Source organism: Melopsittacus undulatus, chromosome 4 (assembly GCF_012275295.1).
Source record: "Melopsittacus undulatus isolate bMelUnd1 chromosome 4, bMelUnd1.mat.Z, whole genome shotgun sequence".
Taxonomy (NCBI): domain Eukaryota; kingdom Metazoa; phylum Chordata; class Aves; order Psittaciformes; family Psittaculidae; genus Melopsittacus; species Melopsittacus undulatus.
The window spans coordinates 108,642,374-108,655,448 of NC_047530.1; positions in this window are offsets into that span (position 1 = coordinate 108,642,374).

Genomic DNA, 13,075 nt, shown 5'->3' on the forward strand with positions numbered 1-13,075 from the left:
GGCCAGGGAGGGAATGGGGCATTTAAGTAACTTTACAGCAACAAAATGCAACTCAAATTAACCACTGCTCTGCTGCACAGGAGATAGTTGAGGGTTGTAATACGCTGGAGTAGCTCAGCTGTACACACAGAGCTTAATGGCTTGTCTACTGTCAAGGAACCAACGTTGCTCTCAGGGAAAGGATGTGGGTATCCAAATGTGCAGTCATGTGCCCTACCCAGGGAGAGGGGTAGGTGATGATGAAAAACCAAATTCCTTTACAGTGCACTGCTTTCTTTCTAGAAGTATCTTGAAAACGTAATGCATCACTAGTTAACACTTGTTCTACTACTAAATATGAATGTCAATGAAATGGTAATGTGACATTTTGCCACAATCAGGTCATTAATTTAATGATGTAAAGATCCTCATTAATTAGTTTCTCTAATTGCAATGTTATTTGCTTCCTAAGACCAAAATTGTAAGTATGATCTGCAATAGTTTCTATTCCAGCACTTGTATAAAGCCCTTGGACCCACAGCGTTCTCCATGATCCATAAACTGTACTACTGACATTAGAGACAGAAGGGTTTGGTGTTTATCATTACCATATCTCCTGCTCAACAAGAAGCTTGAACTAAGGATCCTCCTTGATTTTGCAGAACATCTTCATAAAGAGGAAATAATCTGACAAGGGAAGATGTGATTCAGCAGTTTGGTTATATTTTATGGTTCAGTTTCAGCTATGGCTCATGAGCTCTGTCAAACACAATGTGAGAGTCCTCCAGTGTGAGGTGTCCCTGCCCATGGCAGAGGGGTTGGACCCAGATGATCTTAAGGTCCTTTCCAACCCAAACCATTCTAGGATGCTACGATGCATCAAAACCAAAGACAAAGCAGTCAGCATCATTTGTATAAAAACCCTGCAGTGTCTAATTAGTCCTTCTATGTGACTCTCACTAAGACTAGTTCCAGTGTTTCTTTGCAGATGGTCAGGATATTGTCTATTAAAACATCCCCCTGGAAAGCCACATACATGTTCCTGAAATCAAAGTGCTATTTTGCTTCTAATCGCTTTCATTGATTCCTTTGAAGTCAGCCAAATGGCTTGTAAATCAGATAGCAAACTAAAATAAGCTTTCTCTTGTGACCATACTGGATTTTAATCAGACATCCCTCCCAACAGGGAACGTTTGCATAGATCATCCAAAAACTGTAATTCTGATCAGTTTTCAAGCTCACCCTGCAGCCACTGTGCTTGAGGCTGATGAATCCTTCCATGTGCTGCCAGTCATCCAATGCTCCAGGATGCTTTACTTATGTATTTGATAACAAGTGTTTTTATCACTGTCTTGCCACAACCTATCTGCTTTGAAGTTGTAGCAGAAGTCTTTGCCAGCTTCTTAATGGTAAACATGTTAAAAATGATTAGATGCTGAAAGGGTTTTCAGTTCTGTTGGAGGATCACATATTTTTGCCCTGGCCACAGCTTCAAATTCAGTAGCTTGGGGATGTGTTTCCATATATTTAGTGCTCAAGGCCAGGTTGGACAGGGCTTGGAGCAAGCTGCTCCAGTGGAAGGGGTCCCTGCCCATGGCAGGGGTTGGAACTGGATGAGCTTTAAAGTCCCTTCCAACACAAACCAGGCTGTGATCCTGTGATTCCGAGTTCAGGATGGTGCAGGGCTGGCTTCCCAGGTTGTCAGAGCAATTTATTTCCAGCTGATGATGACAGGAAACAGAACTATGTGGCAAGAAACCACCAATATTCCTTACTTTGGAGGAGCTCGGCACCATGATGAACTGAGGAATGTTCAGCAGCAGTTGAGGTTTTGAGTGGTGTGGAGGGTTGTGTGCCCATGTAATTAGCCACACAAGTCCTCTGATTCACAGCTCCTTCTCAACTGTATGCTCCAGCATGTAGTTTAGCATGAGTAGTGGGAACCTCAGTAAGAAATAGGTGTCCCTATTCCTCTGTCCTACAGGAGCTGAGGAGGTTCAGCAGCACAAAGGAGCTCCTTGCAGTGGTTGGGATGTGATGGGGACACTAGGAAGGATGTCCCCTCCACCTCATGAAACAGCAGGAGGTGGGACATGCATACGCTTCCCACATGGCTCAGAAGGGACCACAAAGTCCCACAGGCAACCAGCTCTGGCCCCATAGCCTTGTTTTCATTTGTTTTCCCATTTTGTTCTTGTTCTTTCAAGTGGAAATGACTAATTTGTTCCAAAGGACACCGCTGGAGAGCAACTTATTTATGTCCTTTCCACAGCTGGCCAGTCTGTGCAGGAAATGCAGGTGATTTATCTGAGGCCATTTAGAATACAGAAGATGGGCTTCCTGCACAGTATGGGGGCACAGGCTCTTCCTTCTTCTATTTCCTCTCCTATTCCACTCTTTCCTTTTTTATGAGGGTTTCCAAATTTCTCTCAAAGGGGGATCATGTTTCTGTAAAATTACCAATTCCTCTGCTACCTAACAATGTTCTCTGCCCTTTTCAATGCAAAACATCCTCGGGATGTCTGTGTTTTCTTACAACATCTTTCCTGGTTAACAGCCTGCATGCTCCATCAGCTGCAACCACAGCTTCTGAGCTAAATGTAGTAGAAAACCACATTAACGTAATCGCTGTAGTGATGAAATGAATTCAGTACACACCATAAATCTTAAAAGTACTCCTACAAGCATGAACTCATTATATACTGCATACATCCATTGTTACCAGGGTCTCGTAGGCATGAACTGAAAGGTTTTCTTCTTGTATAAGAAACTGGGCAAGTGTTTTCTATTGGGTAGCACTGATGTATTTGCCAATCATCACACAGGCAGCCCCAGGGCTGAGCAGAGGATGTCCTGGTGTGACCTGTGGCTGGTTCCTCCCAGCCCTCATGCAGTGGCACAAATCAGGGCACAAAGGCGTGAGCTCATGTCCAGAAGCTGTTGTCCTCCTCAGCAAACCTCACCTTTCCCTTGTGACCAGCCTTCCTCCTCTCACTCCTTTCTCCTTGTGTGTTTCTCCTCCCTGGCAGCACCTTATACCTTCTGAGTTTATGCCCACCTTCATTTCAGCATACCCTTGGATTGCTATGAGATGTGCTTCAAAAGCCTTATTTTTCATGTCTCCAGAGACAGTCCAATTCCCAGTACAATCAAACATTCCCAAGCATTAGGTGTTATCATAGAAAGGAAAAGACCTTTCAGTTCATCAGGTCCAACCATTAACACAGCACTGCCAAGTCCATCACTAAACCATGTTCCTAAATGCCACATCTTCTCATCTTTTATACACCTCCAGGGATAGTGATTCCACCACTGCCCTGGGCAGCCTGTTCCAGTGCTTGACAATCCTTATGGTGAAGACATGTTAATGTTCATTTGGAAATAGCTAACTTCTGTGTTGCAGTACATATTTATACAACACAGGCAGTGCTATCTGCTATTAACATGCTTCCTAGCATTCTAATAAGAAGGATGTTCAGGTTTCAGTGAGCCTACTGCTGTCAGAATAATGGTCTGTATAGGGTACAACTGTTCTGGAAGCATCAGGATACCAACAGTGGAAAGTGTCAGGCAATTTCAGGAGCACATGGAGCGCAAGCACAATTCAAAATCTTTATCTTATTAATATTTGATGTGTTGTTTTCTTTCATCCGTGCTGGAGAAACCAGAGGAGCTAAAAGAAACAAAATGATTTAAACCCTCACTTTCCTGTCCTGAGAGACGATAAACACCATTTTCCTTCCTTGATGTACCGAGTGAAGTCACTGACAGGTACCGCGGTAGGGAGCACAAATGTTCTGTGCTTTCCAGTCTGTTGTGAAGAAAGGAAATGCAAACCAGGTCGGGGTTTGCAGCTGATCATTGCTCCCGTGTCTGCTGGGTGACAGTTCGTGTGTGTGTGAGGAAACAGCTGCACAGGAATGGAGCAGGGACATTCATCAGGGTGGTGGTGACGCCAGCCTTCAGGTCCACCCTCCTTGTTTTCAGCTCCATAGGGGTTTGTTTCTTATAGCCTTCCTTATACAGGTATTACCTGGGTTTTCCCAGCTTATGGCTTTACTGAGGACACAACCACCTTCTCTTTTACTCCTCTTTTGCAACTCTCCCACTGAAATTCCACGTCAGAAAGGATCTGGTGATGAACCTGGGGCCTTTCACATCCAGCTTCATGCCCTTCTACTAGAAGAAAGTTACTCACACCAGGCATTCTGCTGCTGCTTTCTTAACAGGTTCCCAGGGGCTATCACTGGAAACGCATGTCCTATTTGCACTGACATTTATAGAGGTCATCTTCCTCTCCTTTGAAAACCTGCTCAGGAAACAGGCTACGCACATGTCAAGCTGCTGCTTGCTTGAAACCATGAGGAGTGAACTGAATTTTTAATGGGCCTGTCACTGTAAATTTTGAGGTTTAATTGCACTGGATAAGTCTTTCAGCTTGTCTTGGCACCAGCTTAGTCACAAGGATGATATCTAAGTAACTGTGTCAGGTAGTGTGGGCTTAAGTACTTTGAAATGATCATAAAAGTCTCCAGTGAGTAGCAATTTACAGGATATTATGTTATTCTTAGGAAAAGGAAAAAAGAAGCTTCATGCAAGATCATCAGTGCTTTGAATCTCAGATTAATATATATTTACTGCTACAAAGTGGGAGAGAAACACTTCAGAGATGTGTTGGTGCTGCTGCTCTTCTTGGTTCGTATCTCCTTTGTAGCTCTCTTTCTGGCAGGGAGTTGCAGAGCAGATGAACTGAGGTCTGGAGCTTATGAGCTGCTCGTACTGGAGGAACCTCCCATGTGAAGAACCAGGATGGTCCTATGGGACAAGCTATAGAACCTTGGGAACCAGATCTACCAACTGCCTCCATACTCCTCATAGGAGCTTCCCTTTGCAGCACCAACCTGATACTAAATTAGGTGAAACATTGATTATGAACAGCTAATGAAACCACTGTGCTGGAAACTACCATGGAAGACCATGACGCTCACTGGTTAATGTGATTACAGGGATGGACATCAGGGCCCATTGAGAAGCACAGAATACAAGTTTCATTTCTAGCAGCAACTCTGTCAATGCAGGTAAATACGAATGAGAATGTTCTTTTCCTAAATGCATTTACATGGATCCCCTCATATGGGGAAAAAATAAAGGAGGAAGATAAAAGTCCATGTTCCTAATGCTAACTTTTTAGTACATGTTTTAGTTTGCCTGTGCCAAAAATGGTCTGTCAGGGTGGGAAAACACAGCAAGAGGCAGGAAATATCCAGCGCAAACAAGAGGCCAAACATCGCGAATTCACATCCCCAGCTGGTTTCCGGTCATTTTTGTGGACATAGATCAGCTGTGGAAAAATACCAATAGGAGATCTGTGTCCCTCATTTCTTCCTTTTCCCTACCAGTGGGTGCCTCAATGATTCTGTGTTACCAGCAAATGCTGTTGAGTTTTACAGCTGAATAAATCCAGGATCTCCCTTAATGCAACAGCATACCCTGGGCTCAGATGATGCCCCTGCTGCAATGGGCACTGTGGTCCTGGAGCATTTTCCATCCCAGTGATTCCCACCCCACTCTCCAGCTGGACGAGGAAGCTCCAAGGATCCATCTCCCTTCTAGCCACAAAAATCCAGTGTGCTTTGATCACCAAAACCTGGCTGAGAGTCATCCAGAGCAAAGGCCCCAGGATTCACAGGCTGTTTGATTACATTGGACACATCTTCCCTTTTCTGCCTTTGATTTGTTTTTGTTCATAGGAGAGAAGTTTATGATCTTTTTCTAGCCTTCAGATAGCCAGTCCCATGGTGCTAGTGTGTTATAAAGCTGGACACAGTAGGCAACCCACACTGGATTTGATCCCAGACCATGGCAGGTGCTTTGCACATATTGTCCTGCTATAATTGTCCCAGTAGAAGCAGCATAAAGTCTCCTTGCCAAGGTTTTTGTCTCTTTGGTGACTGAAAGAACAGATTTAGCCATTTTTGCATTAATGAAAGCTAGTAATTAAAAATGTGCGACCCGCGTGTGATTATAAAAACAATGAGAACAGTGCTAAGGTTTTATAACTAATGACATCACATAGAGCTCCATCCACACTCAGAGCTCAGGCGGTGCTGCTGGACAATGGACACAGCATGTGTGTATCCCAGGTTCACTGTTCCCTAGTCCCTTACCTGCAGAGGCAACAGAATCACTGCAAATCCCCATCTTTTGCTTCAAATGAGTTTTCCTGTTGCACAGGGAAAGCCATTAAAGTTGTGGTTTGTTTTTCTCTTTTATTTAATGAATGCAAGCAGACAGAAGCATATGTGAATGCATAAAAAAGGCTCTCCTGCCTCTTCAGCAAATAGTCTCTTCCAAACCTCAGATCAGCCTCTCTTTGGGATATATCATTTTTTAAAAGAGCTAATTATAGTCTTAGAAAATAAGGGATTCACGCTCCATCTTCTCATGGCAGATAGGGCACCCAAGTGAATTTCTGCAGATTAAGACTAAAAGCTCATACAGGTGTAGCCCAATTCGCTGGCTAAAGTCTCCTGAGCAATTAATAGCAGTGCTTTCTTCCCTGATATCCCCAGCCTCCCCCTCTAAAAGCAAGCTTTGGGTGTCTGCGTGCACAGAGAACAGAGAAATGAGGCTCTTGTAGGAAATGTTGTGGTTTTATCCCTAAAACCCCCTAAATAATAATTGCCTTCAATTGGTCTTTGTTCCCCACATTGTGCCTCCTGGGGCCCACCATACACAGTGCCCATCACTCATGGCAACCCATTACACATCACTGCCACCCCATGCACGTCAAACCTTACACTGAGGTTGCTACCTAAGGCACCCAAACACATCACCCTGGCTAGGAATTACACGGACAAGCATTTAAATGTCATTTCTCCTGCACAAAAGCTCTCTTGCTGTTTTCCTTTGGCACCCTCCCTTCCAAAAAGCAGCAGTCGTTCCTTTTTTAAACCCAGCTCTCTTCGGATGCAATTGCTTTCTGGATCCCGTGGTGCTACTTCCCACACACAAATCTTTTCCATTGTCCTTGGCAATTACAGGAGTCTATGCCAAGTGGTGGAAGATATTTTCTATTGCCACAGCATCTGGCTTCCTGGCTGGTTGCTCTGTCAGTTGTGCTGTTGACTGTGGAGCTACCTCTGTTCCTGTTATATGTTTAATTCATGGTATTTTGTCCCCATATGCTGTTTTCCTTTCTCACCTTTCAACTGCTTTGAACATTTTCCCAAGGATTAATACTTCCTTGTGTAATTTCCATGAGTTCAAGCAGCAGCATTTCCCCAAAATGGCTTTTCTTTCTGGATATATCCTCCGAGTTCATCCACGGACACATTTATGACATAGCTGAGTGTTTCCCCATGGCTTTATGACATATGGTATTGGCTCTAAAAGCAACCATATTTCCTGTGAGCTCTGTGCTGCTCTGTACTGGCGATTGTCTCCTTTGGAAAAATATGTGCCTTCCACCACAAATCACTTTGTGTCTACAACATTTGGAGTGTTGTCTCACAAGGAATGTATTAATTTGGTTTGTTCTTATTACCAGGGAATACAATAGACTGGTCCTCAGTGAAAGAGAATTTAATGGCAGAGTTGTTCACAAAATTAGACATCTTAGACAGGAGAGATGCATAAAGCTATTGGCAAAAAACACTGCCTTGGTTCACTGAAACAACTCAAGATTAGTAGGACCAGATGCAGGGATTTGGGGGGGAGGGTATGCTTTTAATAAGTTTTGCATAAAACCAGGTTCTCAGCCGCTTTAAAGCAACGTTTCCTTATTGAGTCAACAGTGACAGCTCAACCAGCTGAGAACTCAGTCCCTTGCTTCCACATCAATGCTGAAGGAAAGAAAAAAGAAGTCTTTCAACAACATTAAAGCTCTGCTACTGACAAGCAGTTCAAAGGTTGGCACTTTTTTACCGATAAAGGAAAGCTGTCCTGCTGCTGCTGAGCTCAGCACTGCAGAGTACACCTAGGAAAAAGTCATTTCCCATTCATTCCTGATTAAAACTGGCATTGCTGTTCCTCTGCTACCAGTAACAGCAGGGGAAAAAATCCCTTTGCTGGGTGTTTCTATGAATACATTTCACAGGTCCTGCCAGCACTGGAGCAAGGTGGAGAGTTACCATAAAGCCAAGGAACTCATGCTCCTTGTTGGGAGGATGCACAGATGGAGGAGAACAGGTACTACATGAAATAAACACTGCTTCATCTCAAGCTTTGCTCATCATGACGTGACCAAAGTCTTGTTAAGAGACCATTAAATCACATCTTCCCCAAGACCAAGAGGGCAGTGAAGGGACACCAGTGTTCAGACAACATCAGGAGAGATTGATTCAATATATATGCAGCAACCTTCAGTTGTATTGCTAAATACTCTCATTCCCACCTCCAGCTTAAGGCCCTACAGCTGTCTAATTGGTGTTTCTACTGAGAGTAGATAAAACACTGATTCATACAGCAACTCATGCACACTACTTCTAACAAAGCATACAAAGCTGAGCCAGGAAGAGCAGATTAGGCCCAGAGCAGGCAGAGAACAGGCTTTGGATGCTTCTATTCCTCCCCAGTAGTATCACCCCAAAGTGCCACACCTGCTCATGTAGGGGTGGACTGCTGAATCCCTTTCTAATGGCTGTTGGGTTATGGGATGCGCCTGCTTGTCCCCTCTGAGCCTGGAAGAAGTGAATGAGCAGCCGTTAGACATCACAATTCTTCAGTGGCCAGGATTAAACCAGAGCATGTGTGAAGAAAAGACTCAGCATCTTGTTAATTATACCCCAAGCCATGCATACTCCATGAATCAGTAGTTTCACAAGCCTGCAAGACCGTTCACCATTGCAATCTTCTCTGTTCTATTACGACAACAAGAGGGAAAATGGTTTTATTTTCTTTCTTTTCCATTATGTGGCTACAGGTTACACCACCTTGGAAATTAAGGGTTATTCTACAATGTCAATGTTACCTCAACTAGAGAGGAGAAGATGAGGCAATCTCAGAAGACCATCTGGCAAGAAATTGTTTCTGAAAGGCATAAAAGCCACCAGCACGCCCTGTTCATCAGCTTCACGCCATCAGAAACCACTGGTTTCATCCTTGCAGAGAGACCATCCGTGTCATCGGTCACATCATTTAGAGTGAGAAATACATAAAGACTCTGTTCAGTGGCAATTACAGTTATAAAGAGCAATAGAGAAACCATTTGCTGTGCTGCCAGCTCAGGGATTACAGATCTGATGTGTGGTTTCAGTGACCTCAGGGCATTAAAAGTGATATCCCTCTCAGCACAGATTGAAAAGTATTGATGAGAGAGTCAAGATGAGGGAACAGCAGCTTGCTCAGACATTCCTCTGCCTCTGCCCATTTACTGCTACATTAATCTTTCCTTGATCTATGAAAAATTCCATTTTCTTGGACATTTATTCTGGGAGCATGTAGGAAATGAGCAGAGGTTCTGGTCATGGGTTTGGGTTGCTTTTAGGGTGTCAGCTGATGAATCCAAAACAATTGGAAATATGTCACTTGGCAATTCAAGATAGGAGCTTTTCACCAATATATGAGTGAGACCATGACTTCCTTTACCCTTTGGTTGCGTTGACATCAAGGATTTTTGCTAACCCTGAAAGCATTCCCATTTTGCCAAGTTTCAGAACCACATAAGCAAGCAGCTGTACTGTGATGACTTTGAAGGTACTACAGGTGGAAATGGCAGCAGCCCCAATGCTGAGTTACAGTTCTTCTCCACAGAGCTGCTCTCTCTCCACCCAGCCTATCTTAGTCTTTATCTATCTATCTTAGTCTATATCTAAATCTTTGTGTAGGATTTGAGGGTATAAGAGGAAAACACTGTATCCGAGCAGCATCTCACTTCTCACAAAAAGAAAGCAGCTCTGCAAACCAAAGTGTCCCATCCACATTCAAAGTTAAAATCGAATGAATGAACACCCCAACATATTGTGTTGAGCCAGCTCAGTTTGCTTCATAGGAACATAGAATCATAGAGTAATTTGGGTTGGAAAGGAACTAAGATCATCCAGTTCCAATTCATGCTGGCTCTTCATCCCTCCAACAAGTGTTGTACTAGATTTTCATCATTCTGGTTAGCAAAGAGAAAGAATGACTTCTTGGCAGTGTGGTAGCTGGTTAATGGATGTCTAGGAGCCCCTGGCTTTGACTGGTCCTGATCTTTCACAGTGTTTTTTGTGTAACACTTGTATCTGTGCCAAAAGCAATGGATCTAGCTGATAAAATACAATTCCAAAGGAAATGCAGTTTTCACAACGTGACGTGTTTAAAAATCATTAAAATCAACACCAGAAATAGCACACGGTCTAAACACATTTTCCATTATTTTCATACACAATTGTGTTCATCCTCAGAAGCCAGCTCGTACAACATACCTCCTTGAAGGGAAAGGGGAGAAATGTCTTGCTACGTCACAAATGGAGCTTTATTTTACATCTTTATAACTTGGACTTACAGTTCTCTTAACTGTAGGACTTCCACTCACCATTTCCAGCACAGTTCAGCACTGAAACTAGCTGTGATGCTGAGGAAGTCCCATGGAATGGATACCCCTAACCAGCCTGATCTTGTCACTATTCCCTGTAAGAGCCTGAGAAGGGGGAAGAGATTTCAGGAGTACTTGTGTTTACTGAATTTACAGACTAGACTTTGTTAAGGGCTGTGATGGCAGTGGTGAATACACATTGATTGTTGCTACCTCTAACAGTTGCGTTCAAAAGACAGCTATTGCAAATGAATAATGCATAAGCTTGAAATCACTTCCCAAGGTACTTGAAGCCCTCAGCTGAGATGCACAGCACAGGTATGTTGCTTAGATTGCCTTCAGAGTGTTATGCTTTATTGTTCTGAAACGCTGCCTATCAATCTCCCTTAACACATCAGTTTGTATAAATCACACCTACCAGAAGTGATGGTGATCTGTATGAATGAAACTCTTCCAGCTCCTGTGTCTCATGAGCCCCTCGAGCCCAGGCTGACCATCACTAACTGTTACAGCCAAATCATGGCAGAAATCATGTTTCTGTGTCACACACCACAAAGGCTGCAGCATGCCCTCTGCTTGTTTTCAAAAGGTAATGGTAATAGCAGCCTTCCAGTGTCTGAAGGGGGCTACAGGGATGCTGGAGAGGGACTCTTCATCAGGGACTGTAGCAACAGGACATGGGGTGTTGGGTTCAGACTGAAGTAGAGTAAGTTCAGGTTGCATATAAGAAGTTCTTTTCTCTGAGGGTGGTGAGGAACTAGCAGATGAAGCTGCAAATGCTCCATCCCCTTCAGTGTTCAAGCCAGGCTGGACACAGCGTTGGGCAACATGGTTAGTGTGAGGCACCCCTGCCCATGGCAGGGGATTGGAACTGGATGATCTTAAGGTCCTTTCCAATCCAAACCATTCTATGAAGGGGGGTCTATAGGGATGCTGTGGAGGGACTCATCATTAGGGACTGTAGTGACAGGACAAGGGGTAACAGGTTAAAACTGAAGCAGGGGAAGTTTAGATTGGTTATAAGAAAGAAGTTCTTTACTGTGAGGGTGCTGAGGCACTGGAATGGGTTGCCCAGGGAGGTTGTGAATGCTCCATCCCTGGCAGTGTTCAAGGCCAGTTTGGATGAAGCCTTGGGTGCCATGGTTTAGTGTGAGGTGTCCCTGCCCATGGCAGAGGGGTTGGAACTGGATGATCTTAAGGTGCTTTCCAACCCAAACTTTTCTATGGTTCTATGATTCTATGATTCTATTGATCATTCCTTGTTAGGCAAATGTGACCTCTGACAAATATGCAGACACAAAATCATGAGAGCTCTGAGCATCACAACACTTTCTATACAGCTGCAGTTTTCACCCCAGTTTTCTTTAAATGTCTCCTTTTGCAATCTCAGTTTAAATGAATTCATTTAGACTCTGGGCAACATCCAACAAATCACTTTGGAGACTGTCCCTTAAAAAGTGCCATGCCAGCCCTGAGGCCTTGCTTTCCCTGGGCTCTTCTTGCCAGCTCTCTTCTCGAAAGGAAACATGACAGTGAGTCTGGATGACGTGTAATTGCAAGGAATTGGGAAATTCAGCATCCCCATCTTCCTGAATGCAAACCTCTGCAGAACAGACAATACCCAGTGAGCAGGTTTCAGAAATGGATTTTTCTGGCTCTGCTTTGCTTTTATTGGGAACCCCTGCACAGAAAACTATTAAAAATGAATTAAAGCTCCTGAATGAAATAATCTGGAGTCCAAAAGAATCAAAGTTAACACCACTCCACAGCACTGGGTGGCTTTGCATGCTCATTAAATACAGTCTTTAATTACCCAGTTGCAGGGTTGCTGTTCTTTCCTCTGTTCACATATGTGATGAGAGTGAGGGGCCTCTCTGAAGCACTGCCATATTGAACACAGAGCTGGCTGTATGCAGAGGAAGGCAGCAGAGTAGGGCTGAACACAGCTACTGAACAAGTCAGCTGATTGACAAGCACCATCCACCATGCAAAAAGAGGAGAGGGAAAGCCTGGAATGTCATCATGCAATTAGGGACTGTGGAAACCAGATAACCAGTGCATGGTTATCCCAGGAGAGGACCTAGCCCTGAATGTTATAGTGCATTCATACAAGAAGGAAAAATCAAAGTACCACCTTATTCCACTGTTAAACTTCTGTTCATGTAAGTGGTCCTCTTGATGATGTCTACCTTCTTTTCTCAGTGTTTCTTATTAAGGAACAGCATTTTCCTGGCTTACAGCAGTAGTATTATTAGTGATGCTATGTCTTGAAGGGTTGTCAAGCATCGGAACAGGCTGCCCATGGAAGTGGTGGAGTCACCATCATCTAAAAGATGGGGCACTTAGTGACATGGTTTCGTGGTGGGCTTGGCAGTGCTGGGGTAATAGTCAGAGTCAGTGATCTTACAGGTCTTTTCTAACCCAGTTGACTCTAGATTGTAATTCCTGTGAATTAGCATTCACTGCCCCATTTCTGTTGTTGAGTGGAAGGTAACTGCTTTCAGCATAATTTCCCCAGCCTAATACAGCTGTAACTAAATGTGATATGAAATACAACATGAAATACAGAAGTGTACAGGT